This window comes from Myotis daubentonii, chromosome 7 (assembly GCF_963259705.1).
Source record: "Myotis daubentonii chromosome 7, mMyoDau2.1, whole genome shotgun sequence".
Taxonomy (NCBI): Eukaryota; Metazoa; Chordata; class Mammalia; order Chiroptera; family Vespertilionidae; genus Myotis; species Myotis daubentonii.
In genome coordinates, this window is record NC_081846.1 from 79513342 (window position 1) to 79529450 (window position 16109).

A 16109-nucleotide genomic window follows, 5' to 3' on the forward strand; every position below is an offset into this window, starting at 1 on the left:
CCAAAGATCTTATATGCATACTAGAGGCCCGGTACACAGATTCGTGCATGGGTGGGGTCTGTTAGCCTGGCCTGCACCCTCTCGTAATCTGGGACCCCTCGGGGGGATGTCAGAGAGCCAGTTTTGGCCTGATCCCCTCAGGCCAGGCCGAGCCACACACACACACACACACACACACACACACACACACACACCCGCTGCCCGCCGTGCACAAATCCATGCACTGGGCCTCTTGTTTACTATTAAAAACTCCAATTCTTAATGAACTCCATGCTAAAGATGTTGGGGAGAAAATGCCAGGTCTGCTTATTATCTCTAATATCTGCTCATACCAAACCCAGGCTCTTGTGAGGGCCAACTGTACTTGTTCTCGCTTTTTTCAATGATCAGCACTATGCCAAGGTATTATTTATGCCAAAACACGTAAACTTAGTGCCAGAGTAGGAGATGGAAGGAGTTGGATGAATCTTTTTCTCTAGAAATGTTTCAGAATGGAAGAATTAAGAGCACCGACTTTGTACTCCAACAGATGGTTTGAATTTTGACTTTGAAACTTCTTACATGTGTGCACAGGGCAGATACTGAAACTCTCAGAGTCTGTTTCCTTATTTGTTAATAGGATGAATAGTGTACATAGAGCAGTCATAAACATTACTAAGTAAAATAATATGAAATGATTAGCACAGACCTAATACATATTATGCATTCAATAATTCTAATTTTTATTATCATTGCTGCTTGAGATATTTGGAGGATCTCTAGATGGAGGTTGTCTATGACTATGACCCAGTGACATTTGTTATGTTTCTTGCAATAGAACAGTAAACAAAGATAAGAAACCTGGCTTGCATTCCCAACTCAGCCATGATGTGTCACAGCACTTAAGCTATCAGAAGCAGTGGACATGGGCTTTGACTCAGACAAGCATGACGTTGATCTGTATTTGTTAGGTAATTTTGGATAGTCTAGCTAGCTAGTGCTTATGAACCTCTGTTCCCTCATCTGTAAAATGGGGGTAATATTTTGTCCCCAGGTTTGGCTTACTGAAACACTGTGACCATTCCTAATATGTCAGTGGTTTCTAGTCAGTTTTCAATGCATGTCTCTGTGCATTCACAGGGACATGTGTATTGTTGTGTGTTAACCCACAATTTAAAACAATGGCAACTTACCATATATAAAAATTTGTGTCCTGCTATTTTCATTTAACTTTATCTTGTGACCATTATTTAATAACTGTGCTCAAGAATCTACTTATAAATGACTCTCTATAATCCATTTTAGGGAAGAACTGGAGTTTATTTGACCATGTATTATTGAAATGTAGATTATTCCTTTTTCACTTTTAAGAATGCTATTACAGAGAAATTTCTTATATATTAATCATTTTAACTACCTCTGGACAGCTTACCTTTGATCAATTCCAAGAAGTGTAATGACTAAGTCAAATGATATACTAAATTGCTTCCCAGAAAGGTTGTACTAGTTTATAATTCCTGTTAGCATTGTATGATATACAATGCCTATTTCACCATGGCTTCATCAAGAACAGTGGGTATCATCCCAAATCCTGTTTTGCAAGATTATTTTTGTCTGTGAAGAATTTTTTGCAGACATCTTGAACAAATAGCAGTATATCTCTAACCCAACCTCTTATCTGCTGGAGGCTAAGTGAGGCTTAGAGAAGTATCTCAGGATTGCAGATTTCATACCAGGTTGACTGGACCAGGAGACTGGAAACATGCCATTTACTCTAACAGAGGGTGAGCAGATCTTTTTTTATGTTGTCTTAATTGAAAGGCCATTGGCAACCTAGATTTCCACTCTCTATAAAATGGGGACGTTCATGTCTGTCCCGCGGAGGGATTTGGGGGTAGAATTGAATGGTGAGTTGATACAGCTGGATGTCTTCAGACCTGCATATATTACACCAGATCACCAGCTGGTTAGTACTGTGTGTATGGGGGTATAATTGTGTGGGAGCAGGGAATGGACAGCGGGTAACAGCACCTTTTAGGAGAGAGTAATAACAGCATGGATTAGATCTAGCTGCAGTATGAGTGGATCATGATGGAGAGCATGCACATCCCTCAGGAGCAGCCCCCCGCCTCCTTCAGGTAGATTACATCAGGCCCATCTTCACCTGAAAGGTAATTCTCAAACTTCTCATGCATCAGAATCAACCGGGGGGCTTATTGAACCATTGTTGGGTTTCACCCACAGAGTTTCTGATTCAGAAGGTGGGGTTGGGCCTGAGTCTCTGTATTTCAAGGCTCCCAGGTGACACTAATATTGTGGTCCAGCAACTAAAAACCACAGGTTTATAGGATCCTGTTGCAGCAGTTTAGTTTTCATTAAATTAAATCGCCACCTGCTGTGGATGTGCATTTTTATTCAATGGAAGGACACTGGTATTTGCATATTAGCAGCACTGAGCTTGACCAAAATAGTCTTTTAATTATTTGTCTAGAAGGTGGTATTGTATTATTGGAAAATGTAAACACATTGAGTATATATCTCCTCAATCGATAACTTCATCTGATGTATGCATGTAGTCAAATGTATCTTTCATAAGCATGCCCAATATCACAAGAAAGGAATATTTTCTAACCAGTGTTAGAATCAGTGCCTGCTTTTCAAAGCAGAACTCTCAAATTTAACAATTATTTACAACGAAAGTGGAATTTTAGTCTCATGTCAGGCAAGTGGAGGATCTCATATTTCCTAGGGCATGTCTGTGATGACTCCAGGTCTAAGTGGCCTGGAAAAGATAAGGGGACATTTCATCATTTCTAAGGGGCCTCAGCCCATAGACACCAAGCTGTGGTCAGTGAGAAGACAACCATGTTTGTTCACCTCATTCCAGGAAAATGGCTCCAATCCAAACACATGAGCAGGCCAGAGACCAGACTTATTTAATCACCTGGAAGCTTGGCCGACCACTGCAGCTGTTAGGAGAACCTGTCACAGTTGGTTTGCCCAGGACCCAGGGCCAGGTGCCTGCCCTGGGAGAATGTATTCTCAAATTGACACGTGGGTTTTGGGAGAGCCAGTGAGATCCACCAAGCAGGACCGAGGGGCCACGTTGGCAGGGGTGTTCCAATGAAAAGGCTCAGTCTCCAAGGGAGACGCCTGCATAGAATGGAAAGGAAGGAGGTGCGGGCGTCCAATTAGATAACCATCTCCGGCCATGTCTTCTTACAACGTGCAGTGGTGGAATGCTGTTCACCAGGACCCCAGGTGTATCTGAGACATTTCCTTCCCAAGTTTACATTTTAAATGTTTTACACTCATATTGAAGAGAGGGAAACAAATGTCCTCATTCAATGCAGATTTATTTTAGCAGCAATGGAGGATTAACTTGTGATGAGGTCATTCCATGTGAAACAGTTCTGAAAATGAGGGTTAGGGACTAACATAGATACTAAGTTCTTCTTGACTTAAGCCATTTAAGCAGGATGGGCAAGAGGAAGAAGGTTGGAATAAAGGGAAGACATAGGTTGTTAGTTGAGCTTTATAGTAACTGATTGCAAAGCTATTAAGTTTGGAGCTATTTATTTCCAAAACTCTGTGTGTGTGTGTGTGTGTGTGTGTGTGTGTGTGTGTGTGTGTGTGTGTGTGTGAGAGAGAGAGAGAGAGAGAGAGAGAGAGAGAGAGAGAGAGAGAGAGAGAAGAGAGAGAGAGAGAGAGAGAGAGAGAGACTTTATACCAATTATACACTCTGGGTGTGTTATCTATTTATATATTTGGACATATGCCTGAGACAAGATCTGAGGAAGTAGTGACTGATTTTTTTAGTGTGGTTGTGTATTCAGGAGAGAAGCATCACATACAAAAACAAAGTCCATCCACAATGTTCCCTTTCCTCTGAGGACCTGCACACTGAATGTCCTAAGGTGATTAAGGCTTGTGGGGAAATGCTTAATCCGCCTTGAGAATAAGCCATGCTGATTTGTTCCAGGTGAGTGAGATGCTTCCCTGAGCCTTCAGGAGACAGCTTGCATTAGACCCGTGATTTATGCTGCACCAGAACTCCATTATGCTGCTAAGGTAGAGGCCGCAGTCCTCCCAAGTTATGAAAGCTGTTCATTTCTCCTTGGGCCCTCATGGTGCACAGGGTTTCCATGGTAAAGGAGAAAATAGCTGTTTTCCCTTCTATGCCTGTAGCCTGGGGTTCAGTTCCTACATCCATCTAAATAATACACAGGGCTCAGGGCAACAGAGGTATAGGAATTGAGATCCTGTTTGACCAAAGATTTAGAATATGAATCATTTGCAATGTAGGATTTTAAAAATTTTTATTTATCTTTATCTTTTTATATTTTCTCCTGCAGAGAGGCAGGAGACAGAATGTGCTTTAAAAATTCATCTCCAAGAAGCAGCAGTCATCTGGGTTATCCCTCCTGAGCAGTAACTCATGGGCGAGCCAACAATTCACAAGGGGCAGCCAGGAAACAGGGCCTCCGGAGTATGGAGGAAGGCGTCCAGGGTTTGCCCTGCGCCTTTTGATTGACGTGTTGGCAGTGGGCTCACTGGTTTGCCTGGCTTCTCTGCAGCACCACAGTTGGATACAAGAAAAAGAAAACAATTTCATCTCTCTTTTTTTGTGTGTTGACATGTACAGGAGCCAAAAATACTTAAGGTGCCCTTTATCCTATTTGCTGGGAAGTAAAGGAATTATGTTTTAATGGTGAAACCACATTTGGGGGAAAGGACCATATGTAACACAGCGACATTGACATGGAGGTTTGAAATTGGGCCTGCCTATATCTCAGTTGGACACAGGATTTCCTTATCTAGGGAAGAAGGAATGCTGTCAACATGTTGATACGTAGCTTAATTGATGATGGAGGGTGATATTTACTGCCATGGGTGGGAGGAAGACATTCATCTTACCTCTTTCTCTTCACATTCACGTCACACATAGGGGCAGTTTGGTGGAGACTTTGGGGCTAGTTGCTTCGTTAATATCTGAGCTCTGCCCACTCACTAGCCTGCAACTTTGAGCAAGTTACTCAACCTATTTGTGCCTCAGTCTCCTCACTGCAAGAGGAAGAGCATGGGAGAACCTAACTCATATGGTTCTGGTGAAGCTGGGCTGAGACAGTTACAGTGTAAAGGTGTTCGGCGCCTCCTGAGTGCTATGTAGGTGTCTGTGGTCATGTCAGTTACTGCTCTTGCTGAATTGTCGAAGCTGCTGCTCTGCTTTAAGTGTGAGTGGCTTTCAGATGACCAGTCGGCTTGCCTCTGTACTGGAGCATAACCCGTGGTCTCCAGCTTGTAATTTCTCACCTTGACCCAGTGTCCTAGTTACCTAAGAAAACAGACTTCACTGAGGACTCTGGAGAAACCGTACTTTCCTCTCTTGTGCTTAGAGTTCTCAGGGTTTGAGGTTGTGATACAGGTTGAGCTCCCTAGAAGCAGGAACTGTACAGAGTCTCTGCGTTGATTGGGTTGGGATATTGTGAGGTGTTGACTGGGGAGACACACCTGAAGAGGGAGGGGAAGAATGTGCATTGGGCACAGGGAGAAGGGGAACAGAGCCTCCGCCAACCCTACAGGGTGCAGTGGGCTGCCTGCGGCCCGTCACAGCGACCCGAGTCAACTCAGAATTGCCTGGCCTTTATATCGCTGCATGGACCAGTCACTGGATATGGGCCACTTTGGGAAGGATGGTCCCTGGGTGGGGCAAGCCCTGGAGGTGCTGGCGACTGGAGGCTCCGTGCTGCTCTGTCCCATGAGTGTTCATAGCTGCTCAGATCTGTGGGGTGCAAGTCCACATCCTTCACAGGTTAAGTTCCAGACTAAACGGTGAGGTCCAGAAACTACAGAGCAAAATCTCTTTGTAAAGTCTTCACTGTTTGGCCAAAAGCTCTTTACAGGGGTGGCTATGGGAAGAAGGGGCTTGCCGGAATGGAACAGAGGTGTGTGTTATTGGGGCTCAACAGGAAATGAGGAAGCCAAGCGGAATCTTCCCATGGGAGGAGCCCATGGAAACAATTTGGGGGTGCTAGAGGACTTACAAAGAAGCACTGATTTTTCTGAGGCTCTCGGAATTCGCGGATAGAATTGTGGTGGATTTGGGGTGACCACCCTTTGGTTTGCCTGGACCGAGGTTTTCCCAGGGTGCTTGACTTCCAGCACTAAACCTGAGTCCTCGGTGGGTTGATATGAAGCCTGTTCCAAGCCGGCCCCTGGAGTCACACCGAAGCCATGGAAATGGGAGGGTGGAGGGTTGGGAAGCCATGGCAGATGTTTTTCTGTGCAGTTAGGAGTGACAGAGAGAAGAGACATTATTGATAGTCCCTGCAGTGCTCCACATGGACTTGGCAGCTAATAAATATAGATCAAACTGAAATTGAACATAAGGGCAATGAATTGGAAGAGAAAAAATTTTGGAACAAACTGCTGAGGACAGAGAAAGAATGGTAAAATAGGCAATAGATCTAGGGTGCAAACCAGAGCTTAATGCCCTGATGCACCCAGATACAATGCCATCGGGGCCGGCCAGATCCCGAGCCAGGGTCTTCAGTCCAGACTGGGTGCTCCTGCAACTCGTGCGCACTAAAGAGCAACCTGGAGTCTCCTCTCTGCACATGCCCTCTCCTTATCCACCTGGAGCCTCCTCTCTGCACACGCCCTCACCTTACCCACCTGGAGCCTCCTCTCCTCTCCTTCCTCCCCTCTCACCAGACGGGCGATGTGTTTCCAAGTCAGTGAGAAGCCCACTTTCACTCAAAATTGACCCCTGGCATATACCTGCCCAGCTTCTAGCAGAATGAATCTCTCCGGAGACTGGACAGAATTTAGTGCTGGTGTGGACGTTTGCTGTGGGGGTGGGGAGGTTACCTGCTTCTGGGAGTGCATTGCTAGGGTTTCTTAGTCCAAGTCCAAGACCAAAGGGTTTAGTGGAAACTGGTCTTGTTTCTACATTGAAATGAGGACAAGAACTGCTTACTTAGTTTCCAGAGTATGGAATGTGTTATAGGAAAGGCTCTGACCAGCTGATGTTTCACTAAGACAGTGACCTTTGGACTTCCTGACCTCACATAAACCACACTTCACGCTTGGTCAACAATTACATGTCCATAGAGAGACTGGCCTCCCTGCTCATAACGGAGTTCCTTCTATCCAAGAGGTTTGTGCGTCAGGCTCAATTAGCTGCACTTGGTTGTCAGGTTGCCTTACCTTTCCTGTTTCTAACACAATCTCAGTTGCCACCTCTCATCCTTAGACTAAAGGCCCCTACACTTTGACTTTATTTATTTATTTTATCAAAACAGGGGTGGAAATACATTTTTCAATGTATTTTTTTTCTTTGCATTTCCCAATCAGTAGATACCCACAGAATGTCCTGAGTATTCATAGTGGCTCAGATTCTAAAATATGCAGAGCCTGGAGAACAGAAGGTGCTCAATGAGGATTTGTTGTATGAGCTGTAAACTGTGCCATAAAATGTTTAGTGAGTGACTCAGTGAATGAATGAGAAAAATAAATAATGAAAAGATAAGGATTTACAAGATTAATGCATTGGCATAACCTTCAAGTTCACATGACGTTGGTTAGACGATATTATATTCTTCTCTCTGGACTCCCGACATATTTTTCATCATCATTCAGCTGCACCTGGGAGGAGTAGGCAGGCATGATAATCTGCATCTGAGGGTGGCTTGCAAGAGGGTTGGCTGAGGAAGGAAAAGGAGAAAAAGAAAAGGCAGCCAGCTTTCCTGATCTCAGGCTCTGATGCCTGGCTCCCCCTCCCCCACCGCCCACTCAAGTCTGTGACTGGCATCCCAAGTTGCAGGAGACCTACCTGCTCTCCCTCACCTTGTGGGCCTCCTGTGACTTTAAGTCTCCTTGATAATGGGAATAAATCCCTGTTTAGTAGCATGGCTTGTGCATGCCTAGCACTGTGTTGGCATGGAGGTAACTACTGAAGCATGGAGGATGGTCTCTGTGTTGATGACTACAATCTACTTGGGCGGTAAGTGTTACCTACCAAAAGCAATTATGAACACACAGTCCCTGCTATGTAGAACTAACTGCTAAATTGGGTGGTACGGAAGGAACGGGTCAAGAGACCTCAGAGGACAGGGGTCACTAAGGGATGAAGTAGACAGGGAAGGAATAATGTCATTTAGTTCAACTCAGCCAGCCCTACCTGTACATGTGTGTCCTTTGCTCTTTTTGGCAGGTGGGCGTGGGAGGGTCGGTGGGATAAGACCTCACCCCTAAACTGTTTTATGTAATCAACTTCTACTGAAGACTTCATTTCAAAAGAACCCTGCTGCTAAAATATCATTCCAAAGCCTCCTAACTACATTTTTCTTCTTATAAAACAAGGAATGTATCATGTTTATATTTATTCAAAAGGTATTACCATATATTAAGCAATTTCTAACCTAATAATAGCATCTCACGAACTTGACCAATAGGACTCACCTTATTATAATCAGTCAAAATAATAAATGATAACTAATAAATTGAATGGTGATTCTCCTTTGTTAATAGGAGGGCTATACTTTAAAATAATGTCACCGCCAGCAGAATTTTAGGTTTAACAATAGAATTTTATACCTGGAAAAGGCTCAATCTGTCTTAAAGCGGTTCTGGATTTATTTAAGGTGTAAAATTTGAATCGGCAGTGACAGTAGAGCTGAGGGATCTAGGATCTCTCAAGGTCTAGTAGCCCAGAGTTGGGTCCCTCGGGTTTTCTGGGTTTTCTGACTCCTCAGGCAGATTGCAGAGGGTTCCAATACAAAGGACTTTTCTCCACACCATAGTGAGTGAGCATTGCCTGGGAAGGTGAGGAAAGCAGGACACTTCCTATCCTGACAGGAAAGTGACATGTGCATCGCCCATGCTGGCCTGGTGACCGCTGTCCCCCTCTGTCAGGCTAGCTGGGGCAAGAGAGGCCCCTGGGCAAAGCCCAGCCCCCGCATCCCCTGAGCCTCAGCCTTGGTTCCATTTCTGCCGCTTCCATTGACTTCCCAGGGCTGTTTGGTTGGGGACAGGCTGGAAAGGGCTGCCTCTCTCTCTCTGATCTGTAAGGAAGCCTTTTCTATGGGGCCCTTGAGGAATATTTGCCATGAACATGAGTAACGTGTTTCTGGAGCTTCACCTGTGAGGCAATCAGAGGGGGAAAAAATCTCACTGTGTGTGTGTGTGTGTGTGTGTGTGTGTGATGCACTTACATTTCTTTTTTCCAATCCTCACCTGAGGATATTTTTTCCATTGACTTTTTTAGAGAGAATGGAAGAGAGAGAGGAAGTGGGGAGAGAGAGAGAAACTTCAGTGTGAGAGAGACACATCGCTCGGTTGCCTCTGGTTCACATCCTGACTGGACCGGGAATCTAGCCTGAGACCCTTTGGTCTGCTGCCCAGTGCTCTAACCACTAAGCTAGGGCAGCACATGCACTTACACACGGAGAAAATAAAAACAGTTTCAATAGACCCCTGACCTGCCTTCCCTAACATTTCCTACTTTTGTCTTTTTAACCTAAGAATCTCTGTCAGCATAAAAGGGGGGTGGGGGGTGCTCCCCAGTGAGCTCCGGGTTCTGCTGGCCATTTGGACAAGTGCAGGCAGGCATTCCAGAGCATGGGAGTCTGTCACAGGGACCCAGCCCTGCCAGCCCTGCCAGCCCTGCCAGCCCCCTGGGGCCCCTGGCAGTGTGCTATCAGCTTTTCTCCTTGCATTTCAGGGATGTTGTTAGGGCTAGTGTGAGGCAGTGGGGGCAGGGACTGTAAGTGCTGGAGCCCCAGTGCGTTTTAGGAACCCCCGGGGAGCTGACATGCCATTTGGGGGGGCTTTATGGGAGGCAGGCGCTAATCAGGGGACGATCTGGCTCTCACGCACTGGCACTGGGAACGCCTGAGGCTGTCCCCATCTCCTTCCTCCCCCTGGTGCGATCACTGGTTTTATTGGCCTCTCGGTATCTGGTGGAAATCGAACTCAGGGTCGTTTTATTCAGACAATCATCACAGGCCACAGAATGAGCTGCTTTCTCAGTTTATAGACAGCGTGTCCCTCGCGACCTCCCCCAGGCTCTGGTTTCAGGAGGACTCTGTTCTCAGGTTAAAAGGAACGCAACCTGCATCTTGTTTAATGAATTTACATAAATCTTTGAAGTAGCATTGTTGGACCCAGCTCCCAAACTGGACTTTAATGCATCGGAGTTGTGTACAATCAGAGTCAGGGGAGGAATATCTCTCCCCACCCCTCCCCTTTTCCCACCTCCTCTTGCCCAGCCCTTTTTATTTGGGGCAAGCAAAGTAGTTAAAAATGTCAAGCTCACAGTATGCACTGTCAACAACACAATGAGGAGGCTGAAATAAAATCCTCCAGCTTCATGGTGATACTTTATACTTACACAGGGCCTTTCATCCCAAGCCCTCCACCGCCTCAGGAACATTAACCCTCGCTGCGCCTCCCCGGCTGAGCCTGGAGCCTGGGCTGGTTGAGAAAGCAAATGTGTGGGAGCATAGTACCCCATATCAGGGACAGGTCCCAGGCACATGTCCATAACCAGTCAAATTTACATCTCTTCTTTCACCTCCTCTTTCAACAGACTTCTGCCGTGTCAGTCCCTCTCCTAAGGTGCCTGGTGCCCTAAAGGTGTTAACAATTCAATAGATAGAAGGCACATGTGGCGAGAGCCCCAGCAAGCAGCCCTCCCTCCCCAGTTGAGGAAAAAAGCATGTGTAAGCTTGAAATCTGATATATGAAGACATACAGCAAAGCAGTCTTTATGGGAGTAATCTGAACTTGGTTGGACTTCACACTTTATGGCTTACTCTTGTTTTGTTTGATTTATGGACGGGGAATACTGTAACATCTGCAGCGATGAATGCCTATAAAGGACTTGATCCAACTCTGTGTTGGGACTATCAGAGTGGCACCCGTTTTGTCTTCTCTAAGTTGTACTCTGAGCACCAACTCTGTGTCAGTGTGACCTATTGTAGGGAAGGGTTACCAGGAATTTTCTAATTAATTGATCACAGTGTTCTTTCCTAAGGAACCTGGACAAAACTATGTGCTCTTTATTAGCGTCTGATTGTAAACAAGATGGTCATGTATGTACTTCTCTTGCTATAATCAGTGCTTCTTCGAATATGTCTGAGGAACATCTATATGAGAATATCGTGGGCCACTTTCTAAACATGCAGCATCTCAGCGCCCCTAGAGAGACCCCACTCTTAAAGCCATGCTGATTGGTTTGAGGAACGCTGAGGTGTTCCTGGGTTACTCCGAAAATCTCCTCTGCTTCCTATTTCTGATCATACTAACTCTTACAGGGCAGACTGGCTGGCAACAGTCTGTCTCTTATGCCTGTTGTAGAACCATTAGCTCAACCAGAAAAAATAGGTATTGGAGCAAAGGAATAGAAGTCACTGAAGGCTCTCTGTGTGAAGGGAAACAGGTAGGAACACTTTTACTAGTAAATGCCTGCGCTCCAGTGTTTTCTCCTTCCCACAATTGAATCTTGCCCATCTCCAAGGGCGTGGAGAGTCTACTCCACGCTGATGCTCTGAGACTAAGCCCTGTGGAGCTGATTTCATGGTCTTTGCACCTGTCTTTGAAGTCAACAGTATATCTCCTCTGAGAGCTACGCAGAGGAGCTACGTGATGGAAAAGAGCAGTTTGAGATCAAGGTCCGAGGTCTGTTGAATGTTCCCTGCCATGTACGGACCAGAACTGAGTACTTTAATGATGGAGACATGCTTCTAATTCCAACTTGCCATTCTTCATATTTATTATCTGCAAGGGGCTCTAAGTCTCCCTGGGACACGGGAAGGCCAGGCAGCATTGAAATGGTAGATCTACCTCTGACCATCTGTGTGGTCATAGTCAAGTCACTTGAGGAGCATAGCTCTCTGGGCCTCAGTTTCCTCAGCACTAAGAAGGGAGTGATAATGTTGCTGGTGGAACTTGTGTTCTCCCACAGGATTCTGAGAAAACTATTTCACAGACCCATGCCCGGGAGACTGTGGTGTGGCAAGATTTATTTGGGTGAAAAGACAAGGCTGCCCCTCGTGGGTTCCTATCTGTCTGTCCTGCCATGGAAACAATCCAGTCTTGTTTTCATCAAGGCCCAAACAAAGGCCAGAATCCAGAGTTTCTGTTTCAGATGAAAACTCAGTCCGTGGAGCCCATACTGCCTGCCCCGGCCCACAGGGCTGCTAGACCTGCATGGTTACATGTGTTCCTGGCCAAGAGAGAGGGCTCTTCGGTGTTCCTTGGGGATAATATTATCTCTGGCTCATGATGGACCAGGAGTTTTTTTCAAAATAACCAATCAACTTTCCAAGCTTTTGTGGGCTTGAGCTGTACCTGCCTCCTGACTAATCCATTATTTCCCCAGGCTAAACTGATAGGCCTCTGTGGTCCAGCACCTCCCCCTGTGCCATTTTGACTTCTATTGCACATGCACTTACCTTCCCCTGCCCCCGCCCCCATTGGTACCAGAGTGGAAAGGGAGGGGTATCAATTCTTGGTGGGGCAATGCTGTGATCCCCTGGATCTTCCTGGTGAAGCCAACAGGCTCATGACACCCATTCATTATCCTATCTAATAAAAGAGTAATGTGCAAATTGACCATCACTCCAACACAAGATGGCCGCCCCCATGTGGACACAAGATGGCCTGCAGGGGAGGGCAGTTGGGGGCAACCAGGCCAACAGGGGAGGGCAGTTGGGGGCAACCAGGCCAGCAGTGGGAGGACAGTTGGGAGGACCAGGCCTGCAGGGGAGAGCAGTTAGGTGTCGATCAGGCTGGCAGGGAAGTGATTAGGGGCTGATCAGGCTGGCAGGCAGGCGAGCAGTTGGGAGCCAGCAGTCTTAGGTCGTGAGAGGGATGTCTGACTGCCCATTTAGGCCCGATCCCACACTGGGCAGTCGGACATCCCTTGAGGGGTCCCAGATTGGAGAGGGTGCAGGCTGGGCTGAGGGACATACCCTCCTGGCCCACCCCCCACCGTGCATGAATTTTGTGCACTAGGCCTCTAGTATGTAATAATGTCTGATTCCCTTTGCTTCCTTCCTTTATTAATATCCAGCTTCCTACACTAACAATAATAGTATCCAAATAACTGCATCATTTTAAAGGCAAATGAGATAACACATTTAAAACAAATGACACATATAAGTGCTTAATAAATGGCAGTAGTTTCCCGTGTTTATCAGGATAAGAGGGGGAGGTAGAAAGGAAATCAGACACTGGAGGTAGGAACTGTTCCTGTGATAATAGTCTTGATAGATCCCTAGTCAGATCAGTCATCCAGCAAGCACCTGCAAGGTAAGGGGCCTTTTCCTTGTTTCAGTCCTTGAAGAGCTGGTCTTTGAGGGATTTTCCTGTTTAAAACAGAAAACACTTTAAGATGAAGAATACAGCGTAAATCATTTAAAAAACGAACAGGCAAATAGCCATATATATGCATTTTATAACGTTGCCTGGCAATCCTCCATTGGTGAGGGCAGGCTGCACAGAGAGAGAGGACGTTGCCTGAAGAAGAAGCAGAAGGCACTGAAGGAGGTGGGCCACGCACCTCAGCAGGGGGAGGCGATTGTGGCTGCAGCATTAATGATCACCTGGTAGAGGTGGGGAAGACACTGCCCCCACCCCCACCTCACCTTTCCCTTATTTGTTTTTATACGAAGTTGAAAGTCAAGTTTAAATACGTATATTTAACTCTCACTTGGGAAAGTGTGACTTTATGATACTCGAGGGGCTTCACGCGTGCATTTTTAAACAGGATCTGGCCTCAGGTTCCTATAATATGTGGCTCAGAGCAATATAAAACCATGCAGGAATTGTGGGCTGTGCTTTTTTTTGTCTTGAAATTATTATAGACATAAGATATCTTCTCACTAGGAAGTAAGGCGAGACTGCAGTATGTTTGCTCTAGAGGACTAAAAATAGTACTACTTTGAAAAAACCCCTTTTCCTTGGTGGGAATTTTCATTCTCTTTCTTGGACTTACTCCCTCCTAAAGAAAAATGTAGTATCTTACCAGTAAGCATGGCTCATGCCTGCGGGTTTCCACCTGTAGGTTGCATGTAGGGGAGACTGGCCATTCTGTGCCGGCATTCCAGGCCACTGACCTGCAAAGCCTCCATCCCTCCTTAATGAAGCTCTGGAGACTCTTCATGGGTGAGAGTTCCCTAACCTGCCCCTGGTGAGTTCCTTCATGTTTGACTGGCCATGACAGGAGCTGGGCAACCCTGAGCCCTTACAAGCCTTCTGCCTTCTCGCCCAATGCTTGTTAGCAGCCAGAGAACTGAACCAAAGCGGTTCATACTCGTCTTACCTTACAGCTCCACTCGTCAAACGGCCGTCGCCAAGGGAAAGGCCAGCACTTGATGTTCTAAGCACTTAACGTTAATAATTTCTTAAGGTGGACAGAGTCTAAGAGGTTTTCAAATTAGTCCTCAAATGTATGGGAAAGGGTTTGGTTGGTCATTCAATCAGAAATAAAAACCAAGTGCCTGGTTCTTCCTCTTCTTGATCGTATTCCACTTCAGTGTAGTGCCATGTCTTAGTAGAAACTCCACAAATATTCATCCAATCAATAGATCTTTATTGAGCACCTATACCTTGTGCCAGACATTTGTTGAAGGGATTTTCCTTGTGGGTTATTATGAAAATTGTATGATCATTTACTTTTATTATTATTTTTTTATTTATCTTATTGATTTTTTACAGAGAGGAAGGGAGAGAGGTAGAGAGTTAGAAATATCGATGAGAGAGAAACATCGATTAGTCGCGTCCTGCACATCTCCTACTGGGGATGTGCCCGCAACCCAGGTACATGCCCTTGACCGGAATCGAACCCGGGACCCTTCAGTCCGCAGGCCGACGCTCCATCCACTGAGTCAAACCGGTTTCGGCATTACTTTTTTTTTTAGTTTATTTTTTTATTGTTGACAGTATGACAGATGTCTCCTATTTCCCCCACCCATTTCCCTCTTCATCCAGCCCCCTTTATTGTTATTTTTAATAACAAAAGTGGCACATGCTCATTGAAAAAAAAAAAAAGCCAAACTATACAGAACTGAAAGTCCCCCTGTCTCCCTCTCCAAGGATAACCACTGTTAATAATTTGTGTAACTCCTCCCAGCATATGCTGCAGCCTATACTGCAATTTGTTTTATCCATTCAACAAGCAACTATCTAGTTCTTCCTGTGCCAGTACATGCAGTTACCTCAACTTTTTCAACTCCTTTTAAGTGTCATATCCTATACATGTGCCACAATTTGTATAATTTATCTTTTCTCATATTGATGAATATTTAAGCTATCTCTACTCTAATGGTTTACAAATAATGTTGCAAGTACCATTCTTGAGTTTATATCCTGGGGCCCTTTTGTGAGCACATTTGTGGGGTCACTCTGAAAAGTGCAACTGCTTGGTCTAAGGATTGTACCTGTCAAATAGTTAGGTACTTTTCATTTGCTTTTCATAAATATTGTGTTGATTTTTAAAACCCATTTGTGAAGCAAGATATGCACTGTCTTTAACTGATTCTTCCAAGAAGTGGCAGATTGGCAGGTCTTGGTACGCTTCCAAATCAATAATCAATCACTGCTCTTTGAGAAAATAATGTTGGGATATGCAGTGAGCCTCCACTGTTTCCAAAGGCAGGGAGAGTATTTAATCTAAATATACACTTCATTCCATGGGCCCACTAACCTTGTTCCTGTCTCCCCCCTCAGCACCCTCCTCCCCGTATTGCTGTTTAAGATTCACGGTGGCAGGCGATTCGGGTATAAACAAATTACGCTTACAGCACAATGTTTGCCCTCAAAGACCTTTCACATTGAGTTGGGAAGACAGACACAGATGGCTAAAAAACAAGCTAAAAATACAAGTCAGTATATAAAAAGCAGCAAATATAAATAGTCAGCATCATTGTGGAAGTTCAGAGGAAGGAAGGGAAACAGTGGAGTCCAGTGTTGGAGCTTCAGGCAGAGGCTGCGGGACTGCGGATCGGATCCTCAGGTGGGGCTGGCGGTGGGCGGTAGATAACTCTGAAATGCAAGTAGGAATCAGCCGACAGAGGAAGAGAGATTCCACGAGGGTGGAAAATAGGGCGGAAGTGCCCACTTTT

The 16109-nt window shown here is 45.5% G+C and overlaps 1 protein-coding gene across 5 annotated transcripts in view; it reads left to right on the forward strand.

Annotated features, from left to right (window-relative positions):
- Positions 1 to 16109, forward strand: part of NCKAP5 (NCK associated protein 5) — a 941160-nt gene that overhangs the window by 47058 nt on the left and 877993 nt on the right. Inside the window, exon 1 of one of the 5 annotated variants that reach the window (XM_059704624.1) lies at positions 11485 to 11661. The exons of the other annotated variants lie outside the window; for them this stretch is intronic. The gene's annotated coding sequence lies outside the window, so the exon portion shown is untranslated. Of the gene's footprint in view, positions 1 to 11484; positions 11662 to 16109 lie in introns of those variants that run through there. 5 annotated transcript variants of the gene reach the window in all.